Below are 16,384 nucleotides of genomic sequence, written 5' to 3'. Positions count from 1 at the left end.
ATGCCTAATAACTTTTGCGTTCGTGGACGGAATTGGCTGAAATTTTCAGGAAAATGGCACATTTTGTTTCTGAGCAGACCTTGAAAATTTGGGGGGGTTTTGTGGAGGGGGGGCCGAGAAAAAAGGGGGGTCCCAAAACGCCTTTTTCCCATGTTAATTTCCATAGGGCGGTTGGACTCACTTTTAGCCCGAACGGCTGAATGGATTTTCACGAAACTTGGCAAAATTGTAGGGACTGTTAGCCTGATGTGCCTTTGCTAGGTCTCAATATATGTGCTTCAGTGGATTTTGAGAAATTAACGTTTAAATCAAGATATATATCTGTAACAGCGCTCCGGGCAGCTATCCGGTTAGCGAACCTTTCGCGTAACGGAACTTTGCGATGAGAAGCTGATTGGCCCTCCGGTGTCTGTCAACATTCTAAACAGTCCGGAGCGGCCGCCATCTTGTCTCTCGGTAGGATCGAGAGACAAGAGGAGGCCAAAACAAAGGGGGAAATTACCATAAGGGGGCATAGTAGATCCTCGTTGACCCCCTAGGTTTTATGTGGAGGTTTTAAAAGGGCCTAGGAGGGTCCAAAAAAAAAATTTTTTTTTGCGTGGTAAGCGCCAAGTTCGCGAACCGGATAGCTTTCTGGGCAGCGAACTTTATGGATAAAAGAATGAAAGACTTTTCTAATACTGTATGTTAATTGTTTGTTGTTTTTCTTGTTTTTTTTTGTTTTCTTTATTTATTTATTTTTTTTATTATGATTGTGTTTCATACTTTATTAAATTTTCTAACATTTCATTGTCAGAAATGTCATAATTTATTATAGGGTGTAATTGTTTTTCATTTTGAAGCAAGTTGTCTACTGCTTCAACACATTGTAGAAGTTCGTGGTCTCTACTGTCATCCATAAAGTCATCAAGTTTGTCTTGGCTGCTCTCCTTCAGTTCAATCGAAAATGAAACTTGCTGCTCGCCTTCCATTTTGCCTGAAATTTGGATTAAAAAAATATATATTAGTAGAGATAGGGCACTGTTGGGATTAATTTTAGATAGGCAGTTTTTATCAGTGAATTTATCTTTTGGCAGTGTATAGTATGAGAGTGGAAATAGGACTAAAAAAAAGTGTATGTGATTTAACCAAGACAAGCCTTACTCCATTGATAACTATAACAGAGAAGTCTATCTAAATACATTACTACTACAGAGGGATAGTGTATATGTAGCAGAAAAAGTCTACTATATTAAGTCATAGTGCACAATATATTAAATTATAACTTACCTTCACAAAGAAGTTGAAGTTTTTTGAAGCTTTTGAAATAGGAGGTACAACAAGAAGTAGTAGTCAAAATGGCTGTGTTTCCTTCTCTCCCTTTATATATATACAGGTATATAACCAATTAAATGTCAGGTAATAAAAGTAGAAAATGAAAGTAACATTTTCATTGGTTGTCAATTCCAACAATTCAGATGTGTTTTGTGAAGTAATTTACCTCACGGTACTTGGAGAGGTCTACAGGCTAAATGGCTAAATGGAATTTCAATGAAATTTGTGAGAATGGAAGGGATTGTTATGTAGTATGAGCTAATCTATATTTGGTGAGAGTGTCTCTAGTCGTTATTCTGTAAATTACTTTCCCGCCTTTTTTTAGGACCGCTTTCCGGGAAGCTGCCCGGTTAGCGAACCTTAAGCGTCACAGGAGTCCACCATTTTGTGTTTCGTTTGCATTAAGATACAAGATGGAGGGCAAATAATGTTTAGAATGGGTAGAAGGGGTTATGGTAGACTTATCTTGACCCCCTAGGTTTTGTGAGCGTGGCTGAGGAGGCTTATATGTGCGGAAAAAAATTTTTTTTTAAAAAAATTCCGCGAGGTTAGCTTTCGGTTAGCGAACCGGGTAGCGCTCCGGGGAGCGAAATTTGTGGAAAATTAGTGAAAAAAGTTAGAGAAAAATAATAATTGTGAGTGATCAGATGTAGGGTAGCTCTGAGAAGAGCTTTTGGGTTTATGGTACATTTAGGTACTTATAAGTAGGTACCAATGCACAGTCTTAAATTCAGAATGAAAATTCTGTTGCCCTCATCTGAGAAGTGAACTCCATCTCCTCTGTAGATATCTTGCATGTAGTAACGCAAGTTATTGTTGTACAGAGAGCCCATTCCATGGTCTCTCATGTAAGCTGAAACAGATTTGTTTACATGCTTCCTCGCTTTCTCAATTTGTGGACAAAATTGGTTGGACCACCTCCATTTCTGTCTTTGGCATATATTGGAATATACCAAGGCAGTTTGAGGAAAAAGTGCCATTAATTGCTCCAAGGTGTCCTTTAAAAGCATTTCCAGACCTACCCCTGTCAAAGTGCCCAAATCATTACCTCCACAGTGCACTATTAACAGGTCAGGTTTTGGCAAATGCATAAAGGTTTTCACCAATGGTATCAATTGGTGACATTTTAATCCTCTTTGGCCCAACCACTTAATTTCCACATCTTGTAAATTGAGGTTGTGTAAATTTCTGCTCTCAGCATACCTTTGAGCCCAGTGGATGTAACTATGTCCAACAATCCAGACGTTAAACATGGTGGAAGAAGGTTGTTCTGCAGTCAGATGAAGTGTGGTAATGAAAGGGCAGTTGAAACAGTAGGAGTTTCTAAAGAAAAAAAACTGTGGATTTACAATGCTAATGATTCATTAGCAGTGATTGGTGCATTTCCATTTCTGAAAACAGAAAGTTAGGGTGCATGGATGTGTTCTTTGAAAGATGTAATTTGAATGGTCAAGGAAGAAACATTTAATGAAAGATTGCACTGGATACGCAGGTGCACTGAGAGTTCAGAGTTCAATTGAAACATTGTTGTGTGAATTTGCAAACATGAGAGGTCTTCCAGGAGGTGGTTGCTATGGAAACAAGGCAGACAGGGCAGAGGGGGGAAGGGTTTTGATTTGAAAAAAGTGAGGGAAGAGGTATGATTGGCTAATATGAGAGATATGTGAAAAGAATATCTGTATTTCTGTGCTTTCAATAGCTGCAGCCTTTGGAGTGCATCCTTTTTCTTCTGCTGAAGACAATTTGGTGTATTTCTGAGACTGTTTTCAAAACTCAAAAAATATTTGCTAAGGTGAGAAAAGATTTATTTAATTTAGATAGAGAATAGTATGATTTAAGGAGAAAATGATGAAGAAAGCTGTGTTTTTAAAATGTGGTTCTGTCTCTAGTGATATACTAATAGAATTAGTTTCAAAGAGAAATTATAATTGCATATTTGGTGTAACATTCTGGCATGCAGTTACACAAGATATTGTAATACATGGAGGCCATTTCATGGTCTATTATGTAAGCTGAAACAGATATGTTGCTTTTAAAAACGATTTAAGAAATCAATTACATTTCTAGATATGTACTGCTAGAGCTTCATAGGTTGTTTTGGGCCATATTTATAAAGTATTTGAGTGTCTAAGATGTTGTGTTCGCCTTTTAAAATGTAAAGTGTTCCTCATGGGACAAGTGTCTTGTAAATACGCTCCCACTTGTGCTTGGCAAATTTAGATTTTGATTATGGGAGTTACCTAGCCATGTTAATAGTGTCCCAAAAATGGTGCTAGGGCATTCCAGAAAACACTTTCATGTGTCTCAAGGACATTTTTAGTCATTTCTTCATGAATGCAGGTATACAATTGATTTATATGCTGTGTTTAAAAACGAATTTTGAAATGAATTAAATTTCAGGATATGTACTGTTAGAGCTTCATAGGTTGTTTGGGGTCATATTTAGAAGGCATTTTAGTGTCTTTGAAGTTATTTTTCCCTTTTTAATTGGAAAGCGTTCCTCATGGTGCCCTGAGCAGTTCTTAGCCATGTTATTTAATAGGAAGTGGATAACATGGCTAAGAGCATTTGCTGGGAAATGCATGAATATCGCTGATTTTTCTGCTATATTCATGCATTGTGGCCGTTTTTTTTCACATTGCTTCATAGGTTGTTTGGGTTCATATTTAGAAGGCATTTTAGTGTCTTTGATGTTATTTTTCCCTTTTTAAATGGAAAGCGTTCATCATGGGGCCCTGAGCAGTTCTTAGCCATGTTATTTAATAGGAAGTGGATAACATGGCTAAGAGCATTTGCTGGGAAATGCATGAATATCGCTGATTTTTTTGCTATATTCATGCATTGTGGCCGTTTTTTTTCACATTGCTTCATAGGTTGTTTGGGTTCATATTTAGAAGGCATTTTAGTGTCTTTGATGTTATTTTTCCCTTTTTAAATGGAAAGCGTTCCTCATGGGGCCCTGAGCAGTTCTTAGCCATGTTATTTAATAGGAAGTGGATCACATGGCTAAGAGCATTTGCTGGAAAATGCATGAATATCGCTGATTTTTCTGCTATATTCATGCATTGTGGCCGTTTTTTTCACATTGCTTCATAGGTTGTTTGGGTTCATATTTAGAAGGCATTTTAGTGTCTTTGATGTTATTTTTCCCTTTTTAAATGGAAAGCGTTCCTCATGGGGCCCTGAGCAGTTCTTAGCCATGTTATTTAATTGGAAGTGGATAACATGGCTAAGAGCATTTGCTGGAAAATGCATGAATATCGCTGATTTTTCTGCTATATTCATGCATTGCGGCAGTTTTTTTTCACATTGCTTCATAGGTTGTTTGGGTTCATATTTAGAAGGCATTTTAGTGTCTTTGATGTTATTTTTCCCTTTTTAAATGGAAAGCGTTCCTCATGGTGCCCTGAGCAGTTCTTAGCCATGTTATTTAATAGGAAGTGGATAACATGGCTAAGAGCATTTGTTGGAAAATGCATGAATATCGCTGATTTTTCTGCGTTATTCATGCATTGCAGGCCTTTTTTTATCACATTTGCAAGCACTTCTTAGCCATGTTATCCAATGGGAGGTGGATAACATGGCTAAGAGCATTTGCTTCAAAGGTTGTTTGGGGTTATATACCATTTTTGGGAAATTATTAACATGCCTATCTAACTCCCATAATCAAAATCTAAATTTGCCAACCGCAGGTGGGAGCGTATTTACAATAAATTTGCACCATGAAGAATGTAAAATAGCATACTAGATACTCAAATAACTTATAAATATGATCCAAAACATCTTATGAAGCACTAGTAGTGCATATTTCCAGAAATGTATTGGTTTTCATTTAATGATTTACTTCATTGGTAGGCCTTCACATGTTTTTTTACCTTGGTTTTTTTTCAGTGAAAATCTTATCTGCAACCATGTGTTGGCCTCACCTCAAATAAACAAAACAGGTGATGGACTGAATGTGGATCAATGACACACATTCACCCCAGTCCAAAGATCTGGGCCTAAACAAACCTTTAGATAGGCTACATCTTATCGTCATCCTGAATTAATGATTTAAAATATTAGGGAGTGATTTATGAGTGTTGTATGCCTGTTTTGTACCATTGAGTGTCATTTTTGTGATGCAGTGCTGGTGGAAAATATTTGCTATGTTAAATAATTAGTACGGCATTAAGTTTTAGATGACTGTTATTTATTTACTGTTTGGTAATAGTGGTTAATAACATTTTATATTATATTTTTTCACAGATTCAACTGCAGATTCTTTCATAGTTTGGAAAATGCCTTCCAGAAGTCGAATACGAAAGGCTAGAAAACGTCAAAGACAGCAGGATGATGTTTTATTGCAGCAGTCCTCTTCCCCAAATACTTGTCAAAACACCAAGAAAGGTCCGGGTAAGAGCACGAAATCATTCTTAAGAAATATTTGTAGTAAAAAAAATTTTGCTCAAAAAAATGTGTCTCTTAACAAAAAGAGAAGTAATTTAAATGGAAAGGAGAGACCCATCACAAATGTTACTGGTAGAGGAAGAGATAACTCTGTGCATGATAGTAGAAGGAAACAACAGTTTAGGGACATTCGACAACGAATGTTCCGTAATAGGATATTAGTTAATTTATTGAAAAATATTAAAAAGAAAGGCCAACAGAAAGCGGCATTTTATAGGAAGAAGAAAAATGTAGAGAAAATTATTGATCATGCTTTTGAAATCAAGCGAAAGTTGTTTATTTTGGTAATCAATAGAATTAGGAAACTAAGCAAGGTAATTTCTGATTTCAAAACAAAAAGTAGATGGAAGAGAGTAGTAAATCGTACTAACTTTTGTGAAGTTTTTTCTGGAGAATGGATGCATAGTTCAAGTTCTGAGGCATTTTTTAATGAGGAGACTTATTTTCAGGATAATGATTTGGTGCATGCAGTTGACATCAGTGGTCGAGCTTATGAAGTGAAGGATGGTTGTCCAGTTGAAAAAGAACAACTTGTGACAACAGAGACAGAAGAGGCGCTAAGTGATGAGGTTTTAGGAAGACGTCCTAAGGGTCCTGTGTACATTTGGAAGTGTAGTTCTATTTGCAGTGTGCGACAGGTTTCCATCAATTTGCTATGTGATTTTATACGGACATTTAATAAGAAAAGTTTGAAGCAGAAAATGAAGTTGTTGCAAGATTTAGATCCTTGCAGAGTGAGACAAATGACAGGTTTGCGTGGTCATTCACTGGCTTGTCTTTCCAGGAGAGTATGCCAGAGTGTTTTTCATCATTTCAGGATGCTAGCAGTGCATCATAATAAAGTGAGAAAATTAGTGAGAATGTTGTATTATGCTAAGAGTCCAGCAATTATGCTTAAACAGTTATGTGCTGCTCTTTTGCATGGTTCTGAAATAGATGTGAAGAATCTTTGTGAAGAAATTGAGTTTTGTTACTTTGGTAGTAAAGATGAGAATGTTCAAATTGACCCTGAAGTAGAGGGTAATGTGGAAGATAATGTACAGGTTTCCAGTACAGATAATTTTCAGAAGGAAATTGCCACGTTTCAGATGAAATCAAGTGAGAGGCCTAATTTCACTTGTGTATGTTGTCGACGCACTTATTATAAGAATCAGACTAAGGTAGTGGATTTATATGCAAAAAGTGAAAGGGAAAATAATAGTGAATGGAAGGATTTAGCCACATACTTGATGGTAGAAAATTATTTTGATTTGGGATCGGATCAACGTGTGTGTACTTATTGTTGTAATAAATTAAACCAAAACCAGATGCCTGCTAGGGCAGTTCATAATAATCTGGAATTGGTTGAGATTCCTTCTGAATTGAAGGATTTAAATACTTATGAATCTATTTTGATTCAAAGTATCCATCCCTTTCAGGCTATTGTAAGAATGGAGCCAAAGACAGGGAAATTGCCTCCAGCAGATTTACAGAGAGGATTAAAGGGAAGAGTTGTTTATTTGCCTCTAGATTTGAACAAAAACATTAACACAATTGGAATAGAAAAAGTGGAAGAGGAACCTCTGGTTATCTTGGTTAATGGGGTTCCGACAAAGAATAAGAAAATATGGCAAGATTTAGTGGATGTTAGGAAAGTCAAAAAGGCAACAGTGTATTTGAAGAAAAATAATAAGTACTATAAGAATGTATATGTTGCAGAAGAGGAAGTAAGTGATGAAGAGGATAGCGATTTGTGTGCTGGCCAAATTGAGAAAGTAGAGGCCTCTAAAAGTGAAGAAATATATGAACATTATAGTGTTCATCCTTTGCATTCCAAGGAAGTGATGGGGAATGCTATTGAGTTGTTTCAAATGAAACAAGCCAAAGGGAGTCCCATTAGTGTTTGGGAGGAAAGTTTGGAAGCTCGGTGTTTCCCACAGCTATTTCCCACAGGTCAAGGAGGAAGATATGATGAGCGACCTCGTGAAATTCCTGCGTCTGAATACCGGACTTTACGATTGTATGCAGAAGATCCTAGGTTTCGGCAATGCATTCCCTATTTGTTTCATCTCCTGTTTGAAAGCGATCTGTCTGGACTGTCATATGCAGTGAACCACATCTTAAAAAGTGGTATACAGATGCGAAACATCTCGGCAAGTGACTTTATGCATAAAGTCAATGTCCAAGACAGTATTTTGGATTCTCACTTAATTAATCTCATGGCGTGTCAGCGTGGTACTAATGAGTACTGGTACCGTCGTCATGGTGACTTAAAATGTATGCTGAGGAACTTAGGAACTCCGACATGGTTCCTCACTCTGAGCTGTGCCGAGTATGGCTGGGATGACTTACTTGAATTTCTACGAGAGGCAAATGGAAATATTGAAAACATTGAATTCAAGACACCTGGAGAACTGTGTTCTTTGGATCCTGTGAATGTATGCAGGTACTTCAATCATAGATTTGAAGCTATGATGTCTTTCATCACAAATAAAAAGAATCCACCTCTTGGAGAGGTGTTGGATTTCTTCTGGAGAAAGGAGTACCAAGCAAGAGGTGCCCCTCATATACATATGTTGCTGTGGATCAAGGATGCACCTAAATTTGGAACAGATCCGGATGACTTAGTGATGAATTTCATCGAACAGTATTCTACGTGTGCTGTTCCAAACGCAACGGAGAAGAAAAGTCTAAGAGAACAAGTTCTACGTTTCCAAAGCCATCGTTGTGGAAAGTACTGTCGTCGTAAATTCAGAAACAAGGACAAGTTCTACACCAAATGTCGTTTCAACTTTCCACGACCGGTGATTTCTAAAGGAAGAGTGAACAGTTTGATGTCTTCGCTGCGACATAATGTGACGAGGAAATCACCCAAGAATACATACAATTTGAAAAGGAACGAAGAGTCCAAGTACATCAATGACTACAACCCAGTGATTTTGTCCATGTGGAATGCCAACATGGATATACAGTTTGTGGCTGACAACTGTATGGCTGTGGCTCGGTATGTGACATCTTACATCACCAAAAAAGAAAAGACCGAACTGAAGGATATGTGGGAGGACATTTCCCATGAAAAGAGCCTCAGCAAGAAGTTGTACAGTTTCAGTCTGAAGATGTTGTCGCATCGAGAAATCGGAGCTTACGAATGTTCTGATCGATTGTCTTCAGCAAGTCTCTATGCCAAATCCAGGAGTCTCGTTTGGGCGAGTCTTGGTCTTGCTGCAACGCGAAATCGAGTTCTAAAACCTGTTCGGGAAATTGAGTATTTGGCAGAAAAGGAACCAAACAGTACCGACATTTTGAAGACCAACATGTTGGATACATATTATCCAAATCGAAGCAGTCACCTTGAGAATGTTTGTCTATATGAGGTTCTCCAAAATTATATATTCAAGAGGAACATCAAAGAAGATATTGAGAAAGGAGTGTATGCTGTAATTGGAAGTGAGGGATGCCTGGTCAAGCAAAGAAAATGCCAATTAGTAAACCATCGAAAATTAAGTGGCGAATCTCCAGAAAAAAAGGAGTTTTTCTATTTAGCACTTTTGCAACTTTTCAAGCCTTGGCGTGCAGAAGAGGAACTGCTTGGAGATTTCCTCTGTTACGAAGACTCTTTCAATGCAGCCAAGGAGTCCATAGAATGTCCTGCTTTTTCTAAATATCAAGAAATGCTAACTTTGGAAATTGAGCAGGAAGCAACGATTGCAGCCGAGATTGCCAGAGACAGTTCTCAGGACAGTCAGAGTTCTGTTTCATTGAGTCAAGATCCACTTGGAGGACCTATTATCGAAAATGAAGCTGCCACTGCTATGAATGAAGTAGAAAGAGCCATGGCACATGCTCAGGAGGATTCAGTTAACTTACAAGACTTGGAAAAACAACTCAACGTTGAGCAGAGGAAAATATATGATGAAGTTACCAAGGAAATTGAGCACGGATTAAGTCATGAGAAGAAAGAGTGCTCGTGTACGTCGTTGAAGCCTGTCCGACTGTACGTGAGTGGAGAAGCGGGAACTGGAAAAAGTTTCCTCATTAAAGCAATCTCTTGTTATTTGCAGGAAAGGACTGAGTCATCGCTGTCTTGTGTTGTCACCGCTCCTACTGGACTGGCAGCACATAATATTAAAGGTATTACTTTGCATCGTCTATTGATGCTGCCGGTGGAGCATGACAACAAATTACAATACAACAAGTTATCTGGAGATGCTTGCTGTGAAGTTTCAAGAGTTTTGAGGAAAATGAAACTACTTATCATTGACGAAGTAAGCATGGTTTCCAATGTCATGCTTGCCTTTGTGCATTTGAGAATGCAAGAAGTACTTAAAACTGAATATGATGTCTTATTTGGTGGGAAACACATTATTGTTTTCGGAGATCTTCTACAGCTGACACCAGTAAAAGGTCAACCTGTGTTCAAAATACTCACGCATGAAGATACCAGGAAGTGCCTAGGGAGCATTGGCAACGTCAATATATGGTTAAACTTCAATTATGCAGAACTGCATCAAAATATGCGTCAGGCAAAGGATGAAGATTACAAGAATATTCTACAAGATATTAGAATTGGAAAAGTGACCGAGCATGGGAAAGAAGCTTTAAATGCACGGTTACTGTCAAATTTGTATCCCAAACAAGATATTGTGCCTGAGAATATTTTTCAGAAAATTACTGAGAAGAAATCCGGGATATGTCTCATGCCAACTCTTGCAGAATGTGCCATCTTCAACAACAAAATGTTGAATTTAGAAAAGCAAGAGATTGTGAAACTTGAAGCTATCGACAAATTAGAGCATATGGGATCAACAATTATTTTGTCAGACAATTTGAAATCAAAATTGGATTCATTAGAGAAGACTATATCTAAAACAGCGGGTTTTGAAAAGACTTTGAATGTGTGTTTAAATTGCCGAATTATTTTGAGAAGGAATTTACATGTAGAAAGAGGTCTGGTAAATGGATCAATGGGTAATGTTGTTGATTTTGAGAAATACAGAAATAGAGATGGAATAGAATTTTTAAAAATTAAATTTGATGGCATTGAGGAAGTACAGCAAATTGGTCGTTGTTCTGCTAGGTTTTTGCTTGTTAAAGATTTATATGTTCGCCGTAAACAGTTTCCTGTTTGCTTGGCATATGCGGTGACAATCCATAAATTGCAAGGTTTAAGTGTAGACTGTGCATTGGTGAATATTGGCAGTTCTGTGTTCAAGGAGGGTATGGCATATGTGGCATTGTCACGAGTTAGAACTTTATCGGGATTGTACTTGATTGACTGTGATGTCACAAACATTTGTGCGGATCTAGATTGTGTTAAGGAATACAATAGGTTAAGAAGAGAGTATGCGCCACATTTGCCTCAATATCCTTTGTTTGAGAAACGTGTGGTAGGCCGCAAACGTAGAAATAGCAGTAATAGTAGGGAGGTTGTTGCAAAAAGACTAAAAGTCAATGAACCGAAAATTGTTAGCAGAAAGAAAGTGGATTCTGTTGAAGATGTTGTCGGTTTTCAATTTGAAAACAGTTCTGGTGTCAACTGCTATGCAAATGTAGTGGTTAATGTTCTCTTTTCACTAGAGAGTTTAAAAGAACAGATTCTGTTGAATTCTGAACAAATTTTATGCTGTTTGTTGAATTCTGTTTTCGAGAAATGTAGCACTGATCGAACAAAAGTAGAAAGTGTGTCTGAAGTTCGTTATCTGTTAGATGAATGTTCAGGTCAAACAGACTTCTCTGAAAATAATCAGCAAGATTGTCAGGAGTTTTTAATGTATATGCTTGATATATTGCAAGTTGAGGGTGTAGATGTAGATCACCTGTTTGGGCTTTCTTATCAATGGCAGCATGACTGCGAGAACTGTATGGTATCAAGTACTACTAGTGTAGACTCAGAAAGATTTATATATTTAACTTTGCCAGACAGTAAATCAGTCTCCTTTAATAAGCTAGTAAATGCAGCGGATCACAACATGGAGTGTAGGCAATGTAAATGTGATATGATGTCAACATTATTTATACGTAGATATGGCCAGTATGTCATTTTAATGATGCAACGATGTAGGCCTGATGGAACAAAATTGTCAACTTTAATAAAAAATTTTGTGGCTTCTCAGCTGTCAATATCAGGGAGGACTTTTGTTACTGTAGCAATTATCTATCACGATGGTCCATCAACAACATCAGGACATTATACAGCTTACTTAAAGTCTGGAAACGGCTGGTCATTCTGTAATGATTCTGTTGTAACGTTCAAAAAAAAATTGCCGTTTGACCTTAAAAATTCTTACCTGGTGTTTTTAAAACCAAAATTTTAAGTAGAGGGAATGTAAGTCTGCAATGCTGTCTCGATTAAAAATTCAACTATATAAACCTAATGCAAGTAAGTCTGCTTCATAGTAAGCAGTATCAGTGTCATAGGAAAAGGAGAACATGACTGACAAAGAAGAGTAAGATATTAGTAGTCCAGGATTGTGAAAATAATCTCAAATATTTTATTTTTGAAAGTTGCGAAAATAGAAAATGTCGGGATTTGATTGGAAGAATTACAAGATTTGCGAATCGCGGCAACATGATTTGGCCTAGTGGAAACATGTGATATAATGAGAGAAGTTTTTTTTCTATGTAACATATTTCACGTATCGATGGAGGTTTTCTTTCAGAAAGTGGCGGGCTGAAAATATTTAAAGCACAACAGAGTGGATGCTGTTTATAGGAGATCCTTCGACGTCATTGAAAGTAAGTTAATTTTAAGAAGTTTTGAAATCAGATTTCTTAGGTTGTATGGGTTTTTTAAACACAGTCATTTTGATTGTGTTTTTTTTTCCCCGCTGTTACATGATGAATACCTTCAAGTCACTGATTTAAGTGAAATTTGATACATTCTGAGAACAGCAAAAATAAACCATTTAACATGTATAATTAATGTTATGCTTTTTGTCCTTATGATATACATTTAGAAATGTGTGGTACATATGGGTAAGGTGAGTTCTGTAAATATCAATTTTAATGCTTAGAGTGCTGTACTTCTGGGTAGTGTTTTTTTTTTTATAAAAAAAAAGAGGCCTCACCTCAAAGAAAGCTCTTGAAAGCACACATCTTATTTGCATCCTAAAACAATCATTTACAATGTTAGACACAATTTTATTATGACTTTACATCTTTTTTGCGCTGCTATTGCATCACTATTGTGAGACATTAGCAGTGCAAGAAAAACATCATGTTCCAAAATAGGCCTCAGTTCAGCAATATCAAGATACAGTTTCTTTCGAATATATATCTTTAGGATTGTGTAGGGGACGTAGAGAAGCAGAGACTTCTGTAAATGTCAAAGTTGTTGAAAAACTGTTTGTTTTTGAACCTTTTCCCTTGTCTTTTCTAATTTTTAAATACATGTTTTAATATTTTTTGAAATGTTTGTTCTTTGTTTTACAGATTGAAAGTATGAAAAAATATTTAAAAAAGGTAACAAGAATTATAAGGTAAATGTTTTCCACTCTTTTTACCCGCAATGCACTGCTGATGATGTCATTGACAGTATCTCTCATTTACTCTCTCTAGCTGTCTTTCTTTTTACATTATTCTCTGTTTACTTCCCTTATACTAACTCTTCTTTTTTTTAAAAAAATATTTTTTTAGTTCGCTTAAAGTTCGCGAACCGGTCAGCGAACTTGAAGCGAACCAAAAGAAATAGAGCTTGCCAGAGTGATAAACATTCTAGCAATTTTGTTTGAAAGGGGAGGTAGTTCTGAAAAGAACTGTTTTTTTTTGTTTTTGTTGTTTTATATTTTTTTTTTATTTTTTGAACATTTTTTGATTTTTTTGTATTTTTAGAACTGTTTTATGTTTTTTTTGTGTTTTTTATGGAGGGGAGACAACAAAAAACAGGCTTTCAAAACGGCTCAACTGGAGCAAAAAAAAAGAAAATTACTTTTTGGGTGCATTAGGGCACTTATGATTTTCATATGCAATGTTCATGAGGTTGACACTCATGTTGCCATATGACAGCATAGCACCACAGTAAATACAAGACAACTTCATGTGCTGGAAGTTAGGTTGGATGTTTGGCACAGTCTCTTGTGCCTCTCTTCCCGTCAAAGACAATGTGGATGTAGATCTTGCCACAGGAGTTGCCGTCGGATTGTCTTCAAGATCCCTCAACTCAGCCCGGCTGTAGTTCAAGGGATGCCACCTGCTCATGTGACGATGCATTGTATAGTTCCCCATACTGTACTTCTTTTCTGTGCCTCTCGATAATCTGTAGTCACAGATGAGGCAGGTGGCATATTTTGCATTCACTTTCTTGGTTCCAGGAGGGATGGTGAAAAACTGCCAGATGAAACTGGTTTTTCGTTTAGAAACTCGGGGCAACTCATCAACAAATTGTTGTCCCTCTCTCTCCTCTTCTTCTTCTTCCTCATCTTCCTCCTCTCTGTTAGTCATAATTTGACTGGGTGGTCCTCTCTTCTTATGGGGAGGTGGAGGTGGTGGTGGGGGTGCACCAGCTGCAGCAAGAATGGAAGCCATTGTGGAACTTCTGAATAATGGTCTTTCTCTCACCAAGATGAAAGTCAGAGTGAGGAAATAAGGAGGAGTTTACTTGATTTGGGGAAAACAAAAGTTCTGAGCCAATGAAAAGTGTTATTTTTAGGTCACATGACCTAGTCATACATCATTTGGAAACCAAAAGTGAAATGAACCAATGAGAAGTTTGATAAACAAGTCACATGACCTGTTCCGCTTACGTTACGCGGCGCGCGCCGCGTCCCAGATCGCTTCCGGTTCGCTGTCCGGAGCACTTCCGGGAGCGCTAACGCGACGCGTCATCAGACGCATTACGCGATAACGTGATACATCGCGCTTCCGCGGCGCGTCACTGTTCCGCTAACGTAACGTTGACCGGTTCGCGTACTAGATCGCGGCATCAAGATGAGCTAACGGAAAGCTTCCCGGTTCGCGAACTAGAAGCGAAGAAAAAAATATTTTAAAAAAATTATCAATAAATATCTATATATATTTTGGGATTTAAAGAATAATACATTTTACAGCTACAGATGTTAGCTTTTAAAAAACCAATGAAATTCACTGAAAAAACCATAGGTTATAGACCATATATAGTTAGAAATTTGCATTTAAAAAACCATTGATATTCAATGAAAAAACCATAGGTTATAGACCATATATAGTTAGGAATTTGCATTTACAAAACCTTATTTTACTCGCATAAAACCATTGAAATTCCATATATAGTTAGTTGCGCTAACTATATATCGCGCACCCGCAATCCACTGCTGATGATGTCACATATTACATCATTCATGACATGGTCAGTGACATCACTGATGACATCACTGATGACATCTCAAATGACATCACTGATGACAACATCCAGTGACTGTATGTTTCTGTGAAGTTAAAATATGTCTTACATATTGAAGAATGAGTGGATGTATAAGTGTCTGGATGAAGGATTTAGTAGGTGCATGACTGACTGTATGAGTGAGTGATTAAATGTGTCTCACTGAGTGCATGGGTTAGTGACTAAACTGTCTTAATTTGTGCATCATTATGTCTGTTGTTCTGTAAACTGCTGCATGTGTTGATCAGTAGCTATATGAGTAACTATATGGATTATTGATTGGTTGCCCAAGTATTTGTATGGGAGACTGAGTGTGTGTGTGGGTGGCTGGGAGGTGTATGACTCTGTGCATAGATGTGTGAGCAGTTGATACACTAGATGTATGGGTTCAAAAGTGCATGTGGAAACAGCTGTATGGGCGGTTGACTGTGTGCATGAGTGTATTGGTGAGTGAATGGATATCTCAGTGCTACATGTCAAAGTAAGTACATATTTAAAACACAGTACATGTGAGAGTTGACATATATAAATAACTGTGCATAAGAGCCAGTGAATGTGTGAGTGGCTGTATGGATCATTGTGAACTTGTATCAGGGATTGTATAAGAGAGTAAATATGTGTTAGTATATGTTTGAATAAGTAAGGTGTGTATAACTGTATAGTTGAGGAATTGGAGGTGTGATTGATTCTTTGCATGACTGTCTAGGTGTATGAGTAACTCCATGGATGAGTGACAATCTGTGAGTGTCTGTTTTCACTGAGTGTATCTAAGGTTATATCAGAGTCTGTAGAGGTTCATCGTATTAACACATGAATGATGTCATCTGTGATGTTGTCAGGGATGTCATTTGAGTTCTCATCAGTGATGTCATCAGTGATGTCATTTGAGATGTCATCAGTGATGTCATTTGAGATGTCATCAGTGATGTCATCAGTGATGTCACTGACCATGTCATGAATGATGTAATATGTGACATCATCAGCAGTGGATTGCGGGTGCGCGATATATAGTTAGCGCAACTAACTATATATGGAATTTCAATGGTTTTATGCGAGTAAAATAAGGTTTTGTAAATGCAAATTCCTAACTATATATGGTCTATAACCTATGGTTTTTTCATTGAATATATATATATATATATATATATATATATATATATATATAAAGGTACTTACCAACTTTAGCAAAGTTCTCCTCTATTTGAGTGGATATCATTGGAGCTTTGTCAAATTGATGGTCCCGAACATCATTGAAACCTTAAAAGAATAAAGACAACATATACACAA

This window comes from Lissotriton vulgaris, chromosome 6 (assembly GCF_964263255.1).
Source record: "Lissotriton vulgaris chromosome 6, aLisVul1.2, whole genome shotgun sequence".
Classification (NCBI taxonomy): Eukaryota; Metazoa; Chordata; class Amphibia; order Caudata; family Salamandridae; genus Lissotriton; species Lissotriton vulgaris.
This window is presented reverse-complemented; position numbering follows the sequence as displayed.